At 38.4% G+C, this 18,066-nt stretch overlaps 1 protein-coding gene across 3 annotated transcripts in view; it reads right to left on the bottom strand.

Annotated features, from left to right (window-relative positions):
- ELOVL6 (ELOVL fatty acid elongase 6) overlaps positions 1–18,066 on the bottom strand; it is a 135,437-nt gene that overhangs the window by 36,728 nt on the left and 80,643 nt on the right. The gene's annotated exons all lie outside the window — the stretch shown is intronic.

The raw sequence follows: 18,066 nt of genomic DNA on the forward strand, positions 1-18,066 counted from the left end.
ACAAACTCTTTGGAAAACTGTTTGGCAGAATTTCCTAAAGCCAAACCCTCTGACTGAGCAATTCCTCTTTTAGGTAAAAACCCAACAGAAATGCCAACATAGTGCACACTAAAGGACAGGTATACAAATGTTCACAGCAGCATTATTCATAATATCTCCATGGTAAAACAACCCAAATGTCTACCTATGATAGAGTAAAATAAAATGAATAAATGAAGTACTATACAGTACTGCTACATGTAAAACATGTATGCTTCTAACAAGTATAATGAATGAAAAATTCCAGATACACAAGGGTGTATATTGTGTGATTCTGTTCATATGAAGTTCAAATAGAGTCAAATTAATCTGATGATAGAAGTCAGAGTAGTAGTTACTTCTGGGGAGATAATACTTGGGAAGGGGCACAGAGAGATGCTTCCAAGGTGCTGGTAATGTTTTATATCTTGATCTGGATGGGTTTTACACAAGTGAGTTCACTTTGTTAGAAAAAAATCATTGAGTTCTACATTTACTATGTGTGCATTTTTCTGTATATATGATATACCAAAAATAAAAAGGCTTACAAGAAAAAAAACCCAAAAACCTTATTCTATGCCTACTACATACTAAATTCTTTTTAGGTTCAAGGGATTAAAAAAAGAAAAAAAGACAAGGAACCTAGTGTCAGAACCTATATTCTAGTGTCTGTGTGGGGGGCAGATAACAATACATAAAAAATAGCTTAAAGATTTCAGATAGTGGCAAGTGCCATAATGATAATAAAATTGGGTGAGGTGATAATGATTAAGGATGGGGGACAGCAAGGTCATCTGCTGAGGTTAGAGGAGGCCTCTCAGAGGAGGTGACATGTGAGCTAATGAGAAGGAGCCAGTCTGGCCAAGACCTGGAGAAGAACATGACAAGTAGAGGGATGGACAACGGCAAATGAGGAGTGAGCTGCACGTGCTTGTGCTGCGAGGCCGGCGAGGCTGGCAGCGACAGGGGCTACAGGGAAACGTGGTTCAACAGGTGGGCAGGGACTAGCACTTGTATGGCCTTTGAGGGTTTTTATGTGGTTACAGTGAAAGTAATATTAAGAATTAATAAAACCATAAAATTTATTTTACTCTAACTGCACTGCATAGGCATTGGTGGATTTTAAGCAGGGAAGTGACATGATGTGCTTTATGTTTTTAATGATAACTCAGACTGCTGTGTGAAGAATGGACTATAATACAATCAGAAATGCTACAATAATCAATATAACATTAATAGTTAATATAATTAAGACTAATGTATAATTATTAACAATATTAAAAGATAATGATTTATCACTATATAAGAAATCCACCACGGAGAACATTTAAACGGATATTGTATCTCTCATTTCCAAATGAAACATGATGCCGGCTGGTATGTGGTTGCAGCAGACATGAACAGAAAGAAGTAGACAAATCTGTATACCTGACAGGACATCCTGAAACACCATGCGTGGTGCCAGATACCAAGGAAGAAGACTAAGATTTTTGGCCTGATGAACAAGGGTGGATAATGATGCCAGGTACCGAGATAGAGAGGAATCAGCTTAATGATTAATTTATTTGCATGTTAACTAATTAATGAAGTCGTATTGGGGAGTGGGTAGAGAGGAAATCCAGAGCTCTGTTTAGATATATTAGATACGAGAGGCGTATCATATGCACATCCAAGTGAAGATGAAATAGCTTTCAGTTGAAGGAAAGTTTGTAGTTTAGGGAACAGATCAGGGCTGGACACTTCATTGGAGAGTCATCTGATATTTAAGCATGTGCTGAATGAGATGAGATCACTTAGGGAGAGGACTGAAATAGAGGAGAAAAGGGAGCACCTAACTGAGCCCTAGGACGCTTCAACTTTCGGAGGTGAGAGCAGAGGTGTGCAACTGAGCACTGTCGCAGAGGGAGTGCGAGGCGGCTGCTCTGAGGCCCATTAGAGATGTCACCTGAGCAGAGAGCCGCCCTGAGCAGATGAGGGTGGAGTCAAAGGTGACTCCCTATATTGAGCTTCGTGAATAGGAGGTAATCAGGCCATCTTGATTGCAGAGTTTGATGAGCTTTATTAAAATAAATAAATAAATAAAACCCCATAGTTTAATTACAGCATATATACTTTAGGAAATAGAGAGGAAAAGACTAGTCATGATCCTATCAACATAACACAATGATCATAATTTTTATTACCTTACATTCTTGCTCATTTTCCATTCATGGTTGAGCTTAGAGTACCTAAGTAGAGCAGCCTACCTAGGTACATTTCTTACTTATCATCAGCCATTTCCCCAGGTTGCTACCTAATCTTCCTGAGCCCCTAGTTAATATCTGCATCACTATTCCACTGGATGCTTGCACTCCCTTCTTTTTACATTTCTCTCTAGATTGCTTCTAATTACCTTAAGTGTCAATAATGCTGCCCTAAACATCATTATACATGAAGCCTCTCCTTGTTTTGCATTACTTCCTTGGGATAAATTCCCAGTGGTGGAATTATTGAGTTAAAGGACTGGCTCTGAACATTTTCCATAAAACTGGTTCAGACAACATTGATTCTGAGGCAGGATGGGACAGTCAAGAGAGAAAATGCAAACCGATAATGAAACAGGAACTCGAGATTTGGCAAATCATATGTGCGTGTTGAGTGGAGGGAGGTGGGGTGGAGAAGGCAGAATCATGGAGACATTTCCCTCGTAGGAAGTCATAGCAGAGGTCTGTGGGGGACACGGATGTGGGGCTGGCTTTGCCTCCCCTGGCTCTGCCAAGATGGCTTTAGGTCGACCAGAGAGCCGATTTATCAGGAAGCTGATTGAGATATAACGCCCTGAGTGAAAGGTTACCGGAGCACTGCTGTTATCTCAGGTGCAAGCACCCAGAGACTGGTCCATGGTGCTGGAGGAAATGTCTGTAAAAAGGTCAGAGGCACGATAAGAAATGCATGAGTAAGGGTCAAGTACGCCGTGGTTGGCAAGTCACAGTCTGATACCTCTGCAAAGCAGCTCACCATGCACTGGACTTCTCAGCTACTAAACATCTCCTGAAAGTCTTTAGTTGTTCTATTGCCAATGCGTGTGCGTGTGTGTGGGTAGGGATGTCCCTGGACCCGGGCAGCGGGGGGAAGGGTAATGTGTCAGGGGCATATAAGAGCCCTGAAATTACACAGAAATTTTAATGACAGTAAACCACGGAGGTCGATAAAAATGCAGATTTCTAAGCTCCACCACCAGGGGCTCCAATTTAATAGCTTTGGGGGAAGACCCAGAAACGGGAATTTTTAATAGACATTCCAGATGTTTTGATGCATGTGGTTACAGTTTGAGAAACTCAGTAGTTTCTCCTCCTTCCCTGGCTTATAAAATCATATTCCCCTCTTATGTAAGCCACTCATAAAGTCTTTCTGGAATTAGGACCTCTATTTCTGATTTTCCCAGTTATGTGAGCAGCATGGCATTGAGCAAAGAGCATGGGCTTTTGAGTCAGACCAACTAAAAGTGATTCTATAAGTGAATCTATAACGTGATTCACCTATAAGCTGTACGTCCGTGGGTAAATTTCTTCATCACTCTAAGCATCGGTTCCTTCTTTTGCAAAATAGGGACACAGTTGCATTTTATATGGATTTGGATCATGACACTGTGAAATATTGATGTATATACAACGTTAATCAAGATGTATGTAAAATTTGAAGGAATATGAATTCCCTACATCTAAAATATACTCAAGAATCACACAACTTCGGGACGCAGTGATTAAGAATCCGCCTGCTAATGCAGGGGACACGGGTTCAACCCCTGGTCCGGGAATATCCCACATGCTGCAGAGCAACTAAGCCCATGTGCCACAACTAGTGAAGCCCACGCGCCCTAGAGCCCGCGTGCTGCGACTACTGAGCCCATGAGCTCTAGGGCCCATGTGCTGCAACTACTGAGCCCACGTGCTGCAACTACTGAAGCCCGCGCACCTAGAACCCGTGCTCCGCAACAAGAGAAGCCACCGCAATGAGAAGCCTGTGCACCGCAACTAAGTGTAGCCCCTGCTCCCCACAACTAGAAAGCCTGCGCGCAGTAACAAAGACCCAATGCAGCCAAAAAGAAAAGAAAAGAATCACACAATTTCAAAGCTGGTGGCTCGACTGATTTAAACTACCTTTACAATGCTGCCCATGGGAGCACCACATTAGTGGGGAACAGAAATACCCACAGCTTTGGTCATTATCTTCTGAACCACTTTGTTGTTTAGGTGCCTCACCTACTTCATCTTAAGAAGACTTAAGGGTGATTTTGGTGACTACCAGGCTGTTACTTTAACAATCGTTGCTGATAAATTATAACAATGCTATCCAAGTATTCATTAAGGGGGTGGGGCTAGTGATAGAACAGAGAAACGTGTCAGAAACCAAGAACATTCAAATGAAGGAATAGAAGTTAGATATGAAGAAAAGTTACTATTAGGTGTGTATTTATTTGCTGTGTTTAAAATTATTCCTATGGGAAAATGCTTTTGAATTATGAAAGTTCTGAAATATTTGAGCATACTGAAGAACTCATCCCATCTGAAAAAATGTGACCTCACTAGGATAGTATTTTCTGTTGTGAGCATAAGATAGTGTAGATAAAGCACCCAGCATATATCATCTGATCTGGTCATTAGGTTTGGAAATTTAGAGCAAAACCTACCATTTCTTCTCTGTTCTAAACAGAGGGGAACTGTTCACTTTAAATCAGGGTAATCTTAAAAATTTTTGGAAAATAAAGAGTTTTCAGAACAATAAAAATTTCCCATTCAAACTTCCTGTTCCCCTCCCCAGCAAAGGCTTTCATGAATTACCTAAATAAAAGTCCCAAGGAAGCCTGGTTGAAATCCTCAGCTCTTGGATTACTAAGGCAGCCTAGGAGTGGATAATGAGTCTGATTTCCTCTCTTCTTTATTGTCTGTGGTTTTGACCGGATGGTTCTCTACTTTGCATTCTATTAGTCAAAGCAAAAGGACCACTTCTGAGAAAACTGCTCCCTTAGAAATATTTTTTTATAAAATTCAGTCACTATTCTTGTACCTCGGCTCACATTTCTTTCCTACTACAAGACCAGGGTTATCTGAACAGCCTGAAGACTTGGCAGTTCTAGAGGGTAATTATTCTCACTTTTGGACTTGATCCAATACAGGAAACAATAAAAGACTTCCGGAAGGTTTGCAAGCCCAGCTGTCTCTGACACTCCTCCTCATTCTGCAAAAATACTTGAATGAGTTTCTTAGTGCACCTGTCATTAATGTCACAGCAGAGACTTGCCCTTACCTTGTTTGGGTAGTTACTTAAACTGCATTAAGAAACAATAATTTAAAACTTATGGTGGGATAAAGGAGGAGTTAATTTTTTAAAGCAGCTCCTGTTTTCTGGTTGGTTTTTGGTACAAAATACTTCTAATCAAAGTGATTTCTACTAGCTTCATTTTGTCAAAAGATTGCTCATTCTGTCCTTAAAAATTAGTCACTTTGGTTCTGTCTTTCCTTTTTGAATAAAGATTAAAAATGCATGGTTTTATTGATTTTTGAAGTGTTTCAAATTATAAGTCTATTTAGGATTTATAGAACGTCTCACAGGGTTTTGCCTAGAAGTTTCAAGAAAACAAGAGGCAGTGGTACAGAAGCTTCCAAACCCTTGAGTGATTCCTAGTCAAAGTGTTCAGCGGAACTAAGTTCAGAGTTTGTTTTCACCAAAGCCAACATCAGGGTGTTATGGCTTGTATATTTTATGGGAGGCAAAATGAGAACAAATATTACTTTCTATCCAAATGCTGGGTGCAGCAAGAGCAAGTGAAAGCACTAGGACTTACTTGGGTATACTGGTGTTTTAATGTAGAGACTCTACAGTTTAACTTAGCCAGCACTTTCACAACAGATTTCTTTTTCCTCTAACAAATTAAAGTCTTTTTTATTTGGATTATTCAATTTTTTCCCTTTCTAGCAGATGTTACTTTGATATATTTATATCAAATATATCAAATATATATTTATATATATTATATATATTTATTATATATTAATTATATATTTTATTTTGTTTATATTAATATTTTATTAATATTTATACTTGATATAAATATATCAAAGTACATCTGCTAGAAAGGGAAAAAATTGAATAACCCAAGTGATAACCATATATTTCATTAGGATAAAATGTTTAAAAAAGACAAAATTAATAGTTCAGTCTTCTCATGAAGAAATACGGACACAGTGGAGTATGAACACATGCATTTGGCTGAATATAACTCTACAAGGCTGCCTACACACCTGGTACCCATTTCCACTGGCAGTCTCACACGTGGATCATCATTGCATTTCTGCATTTCCCAATAATTGAAATTCACTCCTAATGGATCTCATGCCTTTTTTGGAGATGCAGGCAGAAGGTCAGGATGTTAGCTGCTAACATTGTGGATTATGAGATTCTTGCCCAACGAGAACTTTTCAATAGCTGGGCCAACTGTTCTTCTTGTCAAAGCTGTTCATCATTCTGATACGCTATCATTGCATCAAGACAGCAAGTCATAAGTGTTACAAATTCAGTGTTTCTACCTGAAGGGCCTTGGGCTGCATGATGAGCACAGCCATGATGATGAACATGATGATGAGGAGGAAGAGAGCAGTAACTTAGGTACCCAGAGGGCAATAGGTTCCTATGTTGCAGTGATTTTCTTTGTAAAATACAACAGGCTTTAGGTTTATTGCCTAGAGTTAAATGTGGGCAAATTGCTTAAACCTTTCAGAATCTTGGTTTCCTCATTTGTAAAACGAGAAAGCATATACCTCAAGGCAGCTGTGAAAGTTAGGTAAGACAATATATGAGTTTAGCACAGTGCCAGGTACCTAATGAACACCCAGTGAACAATATCTATCGTTGGTGTTAGCATTATAAAAGCAAAGACCAAAATTCTCTTAAAGCTTTTTTCCTTAATTCCACATAACATTGCTGAATCTTGTGTGTTCTGGGGTGGGGGTGGGTTAGACTGTGTTTGGAGCAGGGTGACGTTTTCGCTGTGGGTTCTTTTTGAGCAGCAAGATTTATCATTGGTCATTTATCTACGTTGGAACGTTTGTACAGTAGGAACAGAAGTAGAAGCGAAGTGCCCTCCATTGATATTTCTGTCTACCAGAACTGTGAAAAAGATGCAACTTGCACCCATCACCAGTAGTGTTCTGCACGTAAGGGTACCACACATTGCTTGTAGCATGTATTATCCTTCCAGTCACCACCCATTGCCAAGTGTATACTTGAGACATAATTGTGAATCATTTTGTGCTGGAGCTGGAGACGCAGGAGAAGAGGAGGCCTCTCCCGCACGGGGCCACAGGAGGCAGCCCTTGGGAAAGGCCAAAGAAACTCTGACTTTCCTTCTTTTGTTTTTGGCTGTGCCGTGTGGCTTGTGGGATCTCAGTTCCCCGACCAGGGATTGAACCCGGGCCCCCTGCAGTGGAAGCGCAGAGTCCTAACCATTGGACTGCCAGGGAATTCCCTGACTTATCTTCTTTAGAACTAACTTCTGATCCAATTCCATTTGTAGTCTTAGCTTGTGTGTATAAATGTGAAGGAAGAATTGTAGAATGTATTCTAAAGGGACGGCAGAAAAAAGGTTAATAAAATATTTCCAGGTCAGGCAAAGACGGAAGAAAACAGATATTATCAACTTAAGAAATATGCAAGGCAGGAAAATGTGCCTTTGCCTTTACTTTGAATGACTTCGAACTTTAACCTAGTTTTCCAGTATGCATTTAGGGGTAAGTTCTTAAAGAGTGCAGGAAATTTCATATATTTACATCTCAGAGGTGTCAATCAGCAGATTAGAGAACGCTCAAGTGTGATTCCCTCACTGCTAGGTGTGACAAAAGATGTGTTTGGTCTCAGCAAAAATGTAAGAGGTGGCAAGAACGTCTTGAGAAGTTAAGATGTAACCTCCTGGGCCAGGCTGTCTGTTCAAAATTGGAAAAATTCTAGAGTTTTAATCACGTTCTTTTCAAAGGCAGAAATTCAATTTTTCTTCCTCAGCTCTTTCTTGATCTCTGTGGCCTTGTCCTGGACCCTTTTGATTTATTTTTTTTTTGCACCAAGCTAGTATAAACTCCAGCTTAAAGCTAAACCCTTTCAGAGAACCCAAATCCCTGCCTCCTGCATAAGAGAACTCTGAATAGCTAATGATTCATAATTTCTTCAAATGATAGGCAATTCTATAAACTGTATTGAAGATTTCTGCTCCAGCTTGGGTTAACATAGATACCTAGAATCAATGACAATCTCTCCCGGCTACTTTAATCACCCTGCTCATCTGCTTCTCAGAACAAAACAAAATATAAAAAGCCACCTTTCTGTCCACCATGTTACCATCAGTAATGAAATGAAAAGAATAAAAGAAAACCATCACTATATTATGCTGTTAGGAAAATGCAGTGTGAGAGTGATGAAGTATTATGCCCTAGATCAATCATTTGAATCATACAGATTTGTTTCTAAACCCCAGGATTCTGAAAACTGTAAAGAAAATAGTGGATAGCAATGAATACAGTGAGGGTTGCTTGGTACCGCAGCCTCTACCATACGTGACAATTCAGTCTTAAGTGATGAGAAGAAGGGATCCCAAAGTCCCCACCAATTTGCACTCACAGAGTTTTGGAAACAAATGGTAGGGAACGAGTTCCAAGAAGAACCAGCGATGGATTAAAATAATCCATCTATTGGTGGCACGGGCTAAAAGAATTGCTGGTTACCAGGGAGAAAACGGGGCCCCCTCTTTCACATACAAAATCAAGTGGGATGTGGGCAGCCTGTCAGTTTCACAGCATCATCAAAAATAGACGAGCAGTTACTATTTGGAGTTATTGGTTGAAATACAGAGAATAAAAATTGATAGCTCTCATGAAAGGACTGCCGATACTTTCAAGACTGAGGTCGGAAGGGGCCTGCAATAGCTGTTTCATATTTCCATTGGTCTAACAGCTGTGGTTAAACCTAGGGTGAGTTACCGATGTTTCTTTACTGAACCTTAATCTCATGTCTTTCCTACAGTCCTCAACTCACCCCCATGCCTTGAGGACATGTGGACCACGAGAGGAAGGAAGTTTTATCTCTCTGTATTTCAGTTAATTCTGTGCTTGCAAACAGGCCTCTCCAGAATAAACTTCTAGTACTTTTCCATGTTATTCATTTTGTTTTTTTCAGCCAATCTACAACTGTGGTTACTGCGGTTACTTCATCTTAATAATGGATGGGATGTCACATCATCTGATGCATTCCAGATTATGCAATTAGGCAATTTTATTAAAAGTTAGGTCTAAAGATTCTTTTAAGGATTCGGTTTTTTGTTCAAAATCTTATATATTTTTTTAAACCCTGCTAAACAAGAAGGATCCTTTAAGGATTTGTGAGGTAATACCAAAAGTTTATAAGCAAAGTGATCCTTAACTCAGCCTTAACTCAAAATAATCCTTAACAAATGATTCAGAAGTTATTATACTTACATCTAAATTACTGTGAAATCTCTTCGAGAACGCTCATGTTATTTCTCACACAAGTTTCAGAAAAGCTATGTTATTCCAGCTATTTAAATACTAATTCCTTTCGGTAAAATGATTTAAAATGCCTCATCTATCACTGTTTTAAGTTGTTATAGCACCTGAACTACAAACATATTACTGAAGTCCTATTTTTGTCCAAACTCAAATATATTAATTGGATTACAGAGAATTAAAATTATGATTAAGGAATCTCAAGCTTAACATCAAATTATTGAAAGGGCATGCACCAAAATATTAATAGCAAATATCTGTGGGTAGTGAGATGAAAGGTTTTGTGTTTGTGCTTTTCCGTGGTTTTCAGTTTTACGAACAGAGAATTCTCACTCTTATAAGTAGAAAAAATTATTTACTAAAACTATGACTACTGGATAGCATTTCCAACTGTAAAGAAGCAAAGGCTGTCAAGTGGACGGTAGTTCTGGGAATAGGAGAGGCCACTGCTGCCTGGACTTATATTAACATGCAGCTCCCTTCACGTATCACATTGGGGACAGTCTGGGTCCTCTAAAAACTTACTACATTTACAACAAACTGTACACTTTTCTCCTATTTGGACTAGATCATTATACTAGGAGTGGATTTTTTTCTTAATTTGGAAGGCGAATCTGGAGCAGTAGAGAGACCTGCAGGTCTGTGCCATCCCCAGGTAAGGAAGGAGGGGTCAGCCTGCTAGAGGGCAAAGTGCCACCTGCAAAGCAGGGTGATGCTTGTTCTCCTGGCTTTCCTTGCTAAACTCCTCTGCCAGTAGCTCCAAATTCTCCCTCATAATGGACATTTTAAAATATATTTTTTTAAAAAAGCAAAATATCATGAATTTAGTTAATCAATCTAATTATTATCTTCCTGGAAATACTTGAAAATCCACATTGTTCCTGGATTCAAGGGAAAAGCAGAAAAAATATCCTATTTCCCCCTTGGGAAAAAAGACTTTCCAAAAAAGGCAAGGAAACTTACTAACAATTGTTTACAAACCTCTCCTCTTCATTTCCCTTTTCCATTTGGAAAAGCTAACAATTTATTCAACACCTACTTGGACACTAGAGACACAGCAAAAAATCAGACAAAAATCCCTGCCCTCATGCAACTCAAAGTTGAGTAGGAAGGGAGAGAGAATGAATAAGATTAGCAATATATATAGTGGGCTGGAAGGTGATACGTGTCAAGGAGAAAACTAAATCAGGCAAGGACAGTGAGGAGGGGGGATATTGTGATTTTAGACAGGGAGGGGAAGGTGAAATTTGTGCAAAGGTCTCAAGGAGGCGACGGACAAGGCGTTAGGATATTGGGCAAGGAATGTTCTGGGCAGATGGGGCGGCAAGTGGGAGAGCCCTGAGGCAGCAGCTTTGCTAGCATGTTTGAGGAACAGCACAGCTGCCACTCTGGCCTGAGAGAGGAGAGAGGGGAGAGGAGGAGACGAGGAGAGGTCAGAGAGTAACAAAGACCCCACTGTAGTGCTCTGCAGGCCTCTGGAAGGCTCCTCCAACTCTATGACGTCAATCCCAGATTTCTTGAAGCACATTTCTACTTCTACAGGTGAAGCCTGCTGATACTAAAGGAAGACTGGACTGGGGTGTGTCTGTGGCAATTGATACAAGAAATATAAAGGGTGAACAAGTGGAATGAATAAAAATGTCAATTACACGTGACTGGAGAAGTGGCCAAGTGTGAGATTTTTATTCATTAATTCAGAAACTGTGTGTGTGCCAAGGCGTTCCAGGAACAGCCAGACACAATTCTGGCTCCAAGGAACTCACATGGCCTCCCAGGGGGTACATGGGTAAGGCAGCATACAGCCTGGTTAAATGATGATGAACAACAAGGTCGGTAGAAGCTGAGATATGGGCTGAAATGATCAGAAGCCTTTATAGAGAAGACATCCTAAATTAAGATGAGTAAGACTTAAAGAAAAAAAAATGGAGGAAGAATGGAGAAAGAGGAGGGATAATAGGTTCAAAGACAAGAAACGAGCATGGGCAAAGTATGTTTGTTTTGGGGGCAATGGTCAGAGACATATGTCGGCTTGAATGGAACATGTGCATAGGGCAATGGTGAAAGGTCCATCAAGGAAAGACTGTAATTTTTTATGGGCAGGTTGAAGTTTCAACCTAAAGAAAAGGGCGTTTCAATTAAGGTTTAAACACAGAAATGATATGGTATGTGAGTAGCTTGGAGGGAGAAAACATTTGGGAAACAGGAATTGGTGGTTTGTAATACTTAAGATGTGAAGTGATGAAGGCCACGACTGGAGTGTCTGGCGTGGAAATGCAGATGAGACAGCTACTCGAGACGTTTAAGAAGAATTTTACAACTTGGTGACCAGTTGAAAGAGTTATTTTTATAGTATTTTGAATGACTTAAAGATGTTCACTAGGAAAATAGTGACAAATTTTGAGAAATTTTAAAGGGTTATCAAAAAGGCATCTGGTTTGAATATTTTAAATTCGAGTGATGATATGTCACATGTTTGGAAACATTATAGACAGAAGAGCAAGTTTCAGAGAAGAGGTCAATACTAAAAATAAAGATTTGTTAGGGGTAATTGGGCAAATGATGGTTGGAATTTTCCCTTTTTCTGTTTTATGAAGCCAACACAATTCTTCAGTGGGTTATAAACAGATTAACCGTATCATTTACCATTCAAAGTGGACCATTTTCTAGCGTGAAAGGGGAGCTGTTAATAATTACACCAAGACACTAGGCATAAAACTAAGGTTACCCAGAGCACACCAGGATGTACAGATTCTAGTTTATAGGTTCTATCTCACTTCAAAGGATGGAGAGTTACCATTTCTTTATATAATTGCTCTTGGTTTTTCAAAATGAGTCAAGTGATTCAACTAGTGTCACAATAAATGGCCAAGAGAAAGGTTCCCAAATTATCCTTCCAGCTACACATACACAATGAACTCAGTGTCACCGTCAGAAAGCAGAAAACAAAAAACATTCTTAATTCCAACTATGAATCTGCCATTATTGTGCTGTGTGTTTGGACCAATAGGGTACAAAGTTTGTGTTTTGATATAAACTTACTTTGTTTAACATACACCTGCATTTTGCCAGAATCTTATAAAATGACTACAATTGCTAGCTTTCTTTTCATTGCTATCCACACTTGAATCAAACACAGTTATCTTTTTCTTATTTAACTTTTTTGTAATGACAAAGTCATACAAAATTAGTGGAAGCCTCCTTTGGACCCTCTTTGATCCCATCGCTCTCCCTGCCTCCCCAGAAAGAGATAATCACTAGCCTGAACTTTTTAAACATTGTTTTGATGCTATGGGTTATTAAACTTTTCATACGTGGTATCACATTCCCATGATTATTCATCAGCTTGCTTTTTTACTTCTCAGCATATGCTTTCTAGAAGTATTTTTTGCTTTGTTACTTTTGCCCTTTTGATGCTACATCTTAAAATGTGAAATTTATAATCTGTTATTGATAAAATAGCAGCTTTTCTCCTATGACATTTATAATTTATGTATCCATTTCCTTTATATTATTAATATCACTGTAATCATTATCTGTAATGTTGTTCTCTGTGGATTAAGGACCACTTCTGGCAACCATATAGCAAAATACGAGATACAAGGTGCTTGAGTATAAATTAAGTTCTGAAATTTGTCATTTTCAATGTTTCATCATTTTACAGGTCAATGATGTACTTAACTCCTTCAATATGGGTTTTTAAAGTGTCATATTTTTCTCATCTGAACAGTTTCAGTTGGTTTTATTTTATATATGTTTCTTTAAAAATAAGGCACTTGCCAATAATTCTTCTAATATTAAATATTGATGGGTGTGTGTATAAAACCACGAATAGATTTGATTAAATGCCATTCATCTGCTGCTCTGCTGCTAAACATACTTTTCTGAATGAGTCCTATGCTATATATAAGCTCTTTGTTCATGAAAATCTTACTAAAGAAAAAGAGTAATTTTCCATTCATCTTGAATATATTTTATACTTAAGCCAAAGATGAAATTCAATGACAAAATTAAAATATGGCCAGGAAATAAAAATGAGTTTCAACAGGGAAAATTGCTGGTTAATAACAAGGCAAAAAGTCAAACTGTAAAGTGAGACTATCTGGCTTTGAGCAAATAAAGCATAAAACAATTGAGGCCAGAGTGAATCACCAGGAAACAGGAATAAACAAATCTGAAGCAGGTGTGACTTTGGCCTCTATAAATAAGCAGCACAAAGTAATTAACATTAATGTGCACTGACTAGACAACCTGCTTTGACCTGCTCTGGGCCAGAGACCTACAAGAAGGCTCCTTATGCTGCCAGTGAGAGGAAAACACTGCCAGACAGATACCTGGTAAAGGCTGCTTGAATGAGAAGCACGCACATCTGCACCCCATCTAGAAGGGTTTGAAGTTATTAAATCAATACATAGAAAGTCGTTTACAAATCAACTGAAGTAACCCAGGTGAGACGTCATAGCAACATGATTTAAAGACTCGGCAGTGTCTGGGAAGAATGGATGGTCGGCACCTTGAAGGGTTTGGTGCTGTTTGCCATAAGCAGCAGTCTCATCTAAAGGACGTACTAATTCAAGTTACCAGAAATTGTCTCAGAATTTACCCTAAGGAAATATTCAAACATGTAGGGCCAAACGCCACCTGGAATTATCTCATCAAATAAGGAAATGCTTATCCTTGGGTTGGGTGGAAGTAGGCTGCTGTGCCCCACCCAGTCATATCCATAAAGACTAATTGACACCAGAAGCTGATGGCTTAGATCTAAAAGGGGAAGGAAGGTTTGCCGGTAATGAGAAGAAATTGTCAAGAAAACCCCAGAGAAATCATTCTCCAATGAAATAAACCCATGGCGGGCCTAGGGAAAACCTCACTTGATCATAGTCTATCGACTCCTTCAAAACCTATGACGGCTTTCAAAAAATTAGATTGTATTCAGCCTGTATGAAGCCTGCTATCATATTCAGTCAACACCCAAAGGTAAAGAGAAAGAAAGAAAACATTCTACAGGTAATGCTCGCCAAATTATACAAAACCTCCCACTTCTTTCTGAAGCACAGCAGTAAGAAGTGAGGGTTTTCCTTTTTGCTTAGGGAGCCTACATATCTGATTTAATTTCCACCCAGTTGTCTCAGTTCATGAGTAGACAGTTTGGAGTATCTGGAAATACGTCACAGTTGGGTCTCTAGTTACTATAAAGAGCTAATAGGCAAGCTTGAAAAGTTGGGGAAAAGACACTAGTTCTAAGCAGTAAAATATATTAAAAAATCTTTTCAGAAAAACCTTCGTCCTCCACCCCCACCCCCTCATTTCTAATTCCTCTAACAGAAAAGTTTGGTTCTCTTTCTCTTTCCTTCTTTTTCCAAATCCATGATATCACATCCTATTAGTAGTAAGGAGTGGGGAGTGGAGTAGATGTTTGGTCCTTAGCGTCCTGCTGAATTGCCTACCACCTAATGCAGGACTGTCTCTTGTGTAAGGACTTTGTATACTTCTGTATTAGATACCGTGTATAGGTGGATTTAAAAATTTGTGAATTATAGTGAGAGCCATTCAAAATTTTCTACAAAAACATATTCTTGTAAGAATGAGGTTATCTTATATGACCAAGATAGGAGAATTTTTATTAATACCCATCAAAACATCTATTTGTGAGAAGAGCTTATTTTTGATGCTTTATGTCAATTTCTTTCAAAAGCTATTTGGATTCTAAAATAAAGAGCAAATATCACTTGAGATTCTCTAGGCTGTGTATGAGATTGTATATGCATGTGTGTATATTTTAGAAAATGTTTTGAATGCAGAAAAGCACAAAGAATAATCAACAGCCAATATCCAGAATCGGGTTGTCAACATTACATTTGCTTCATTTGTTTTGAAAAGGAAGATAACGCATAGCAAAAAAAATTTAAATCCTCTTTGCTTCCAAATTACCAGCCCACTAGAACCAACCTCTACAAGCACTGAAATTTTTTCTGCTTTATTTTCCAGTAAATAGTAGGCATTCAATAAAAGCCTGTCTCCTCTGCCTTTCCATAGATGTAAGAATTGAGTATATTTTCTTCTAGTATCTTTTTAGATACTTTACAAATACTTAAATGTATTAATGAACAGCATGTTTCATGTCTAGGAGTAAAATTTACATAAACATTACATAAAAAATCATTCTGTATGTAGCCTTTTTCATTCAATACACTGTTGACCAGAAGTCTTTAAGCACAGAGAAACCTCAATATACTCTTCCTAACATGGAACCATGTTCAATTGATACAACCATAGAATTCCATAATAATGTTTTCCAAATAACTGATTAGAATATTATGATCAATTTTTACAAGACCCTAGACAGTCCATGCTTGGACGCCTCTGTGTAGTTCCAGCTTTTAAAATTTTATACAAAACGTGGCTCTGAAGAGAGTAAAGTAACAAATAGAATTAAGGAAATGGAAGATGCAATAAGAACCTGTCAATCTAAAAAAGACATGGTAGTGTTAACAACTATTGCATATGCGTTGTGGGGTAAGTAAATGAGTAATTACTGGCTGACATTGGGAACTTGGATTTTGGCATAGGAGGAAGGAGAAATGAGGTAATTAAGTAAAAACTCTCTAGGCATAAATATGAATTGGAAGTATCAGTACTAACTCTGGACACATTTCTTTCAAAAAATAAATAATTTTCTATTATTTCTGCCCTGTGAAAGGCCTAGAAATAAGAACCACCTTAGGGACAACAGCCACCCCTAGTACTTAGAGAGTCATTTCTAAATGCTATCTCCCTTTCCCAAGGGAACTTGGGATGCACTTGGGATCCTTTGAGAAACGACTGGTTCCAGTTCTGGACAAGGAATAGGCAACACGCTTGGCCTGCAACAGCTGGTCATCCCTGCCGCCCGCCCCCATACACACACAAACATGCACACACATACACAACGTCAAGCTATGAGCACTACTCAGTACATGGACAAGAATTCAGGAGCCAATCTGAAGAAACTCCCACCGGCCAAACATGGGATAACTCAGCATCTAAAAGAATAACAGCAATGGACTACAATACATCCACTCCAAATTCATCTCAAAATCATTGACATGTAAAAAAGTATGAATCTATGAGTTCTTAACGATACTTTAAAAAACCCATTATTCACATGCTAACAAATTTTTTTTTGAAACTGCTAAATATGACCAAAGAATCAAGCATTTATCCTGCCTTTGCTACACTAACTTCCTGTAAAAATTCTGTCAAACATTAAACCTAAATATAATAAAATTTCTAGATCTAACTAAAAACTAACAAAGAACACAGGGGACAGAAGAATATGATCAGTAACATCCAGTCTGGGGAAAACTCTAAAAGGCAAACGATTTGGATTCTCCAAAGGATGGATTGTGAGTGGGAGGAGGGACTTGGAGAGGAAGGAAGAAACCTCTTAGTTTAAAGAAATCAACCAATGGAAATGTGTGAACCTATCTGGATCAGGATTGTTTATTTTTTTTAGGTCCTTATTAGTTATCTATTTTATATATAGCAGTGTGTATATGTCAGTTAGGTCAGGATTCTTAAAAATAAATTGTAATAAAAAAGAACCATTTATGAGACAACTGGAGAAACTGGAACACTCAATAATAAAGAATTATTACTAATTTAGATGAGATAATGATACTGTGATCGATTTTTTTAATAAGACTATTTTTAGAAATGGTATCATTTCATTCAGAAATATTTGAGTCTGTATTACTTCCAAATAATTTGGGGACAACGGAGAGGTTGGTAGGGATATAGATGAAATGAGATTAACACTGTTAATAACTGTTTAAGCAGGGTAACAGGTGCATGGGGGTCCTGGAACTCTCTTCTCTGCTTATATGTGTTAAGGTTAAAAAAAAAACAAAAACAAAAGATAAAGACTCAAGGGATGTTGAAAGATCTGTAAAATGCTGAAAGGCATCATTAGCATAATTTTTTCCTCATATATCAAAACACTTTAGGTGAGGCGTACTCTGTGAACCTTCAATGTAAATAAAAATGAAAATGCTGCTTTGTATTAGAGAATTCCAACCTGATACATATTGAAATGGAAGGAGTCTTTAGTGATAGAGTCAAATCACAAGTACCTCAAGTGTTGCGCCCTACAAAATGCACCGAAATAAAGAGTGCATGCGGTAGTAGCAAGCAAAGGAGTGTTTTAGTTGCAGGGAGCCAACCTAATGGAGATGTACAGATCATCAGTTTGCAAAAATCCTCCTCCTGCCTGATCATCTTTAATAAGCCTTAAGTGACTAACGAGAGGCTTTTAATGATACCATCTATTTCTCCTTAGCGGTAGAACAGTTAATATGTAATATGAAAAAAGTAGAAATGCTCCTAAATATTAAAATGAATAGGTTTTTATCCTGTAGCATATCTATCTATTCCTGCTCCCCTACACCCCAAGCCTAGTTATCAATTTGCTGGTTTTGACAAGCAAAACACAAATAGAACAGGTGCCTTTGTTAGCACTGAAGGT

Source organism: Balaenoptera acutorostrata, chromosome 5 (genome assembly GCF_949987535.1).
Source record: "Balaenoptera acutorostrata chromosome 5, mBalAcu1.1, whole genome shotgun sequence".
In the NCBI taxonomy this organism is placed as follows: Eukaryota; Metazoa; Chordata; class Mammalia; order Artiodactyla; family Balaenopteridae; genus Balaenoptera; species Balaenoptera acutorostrata.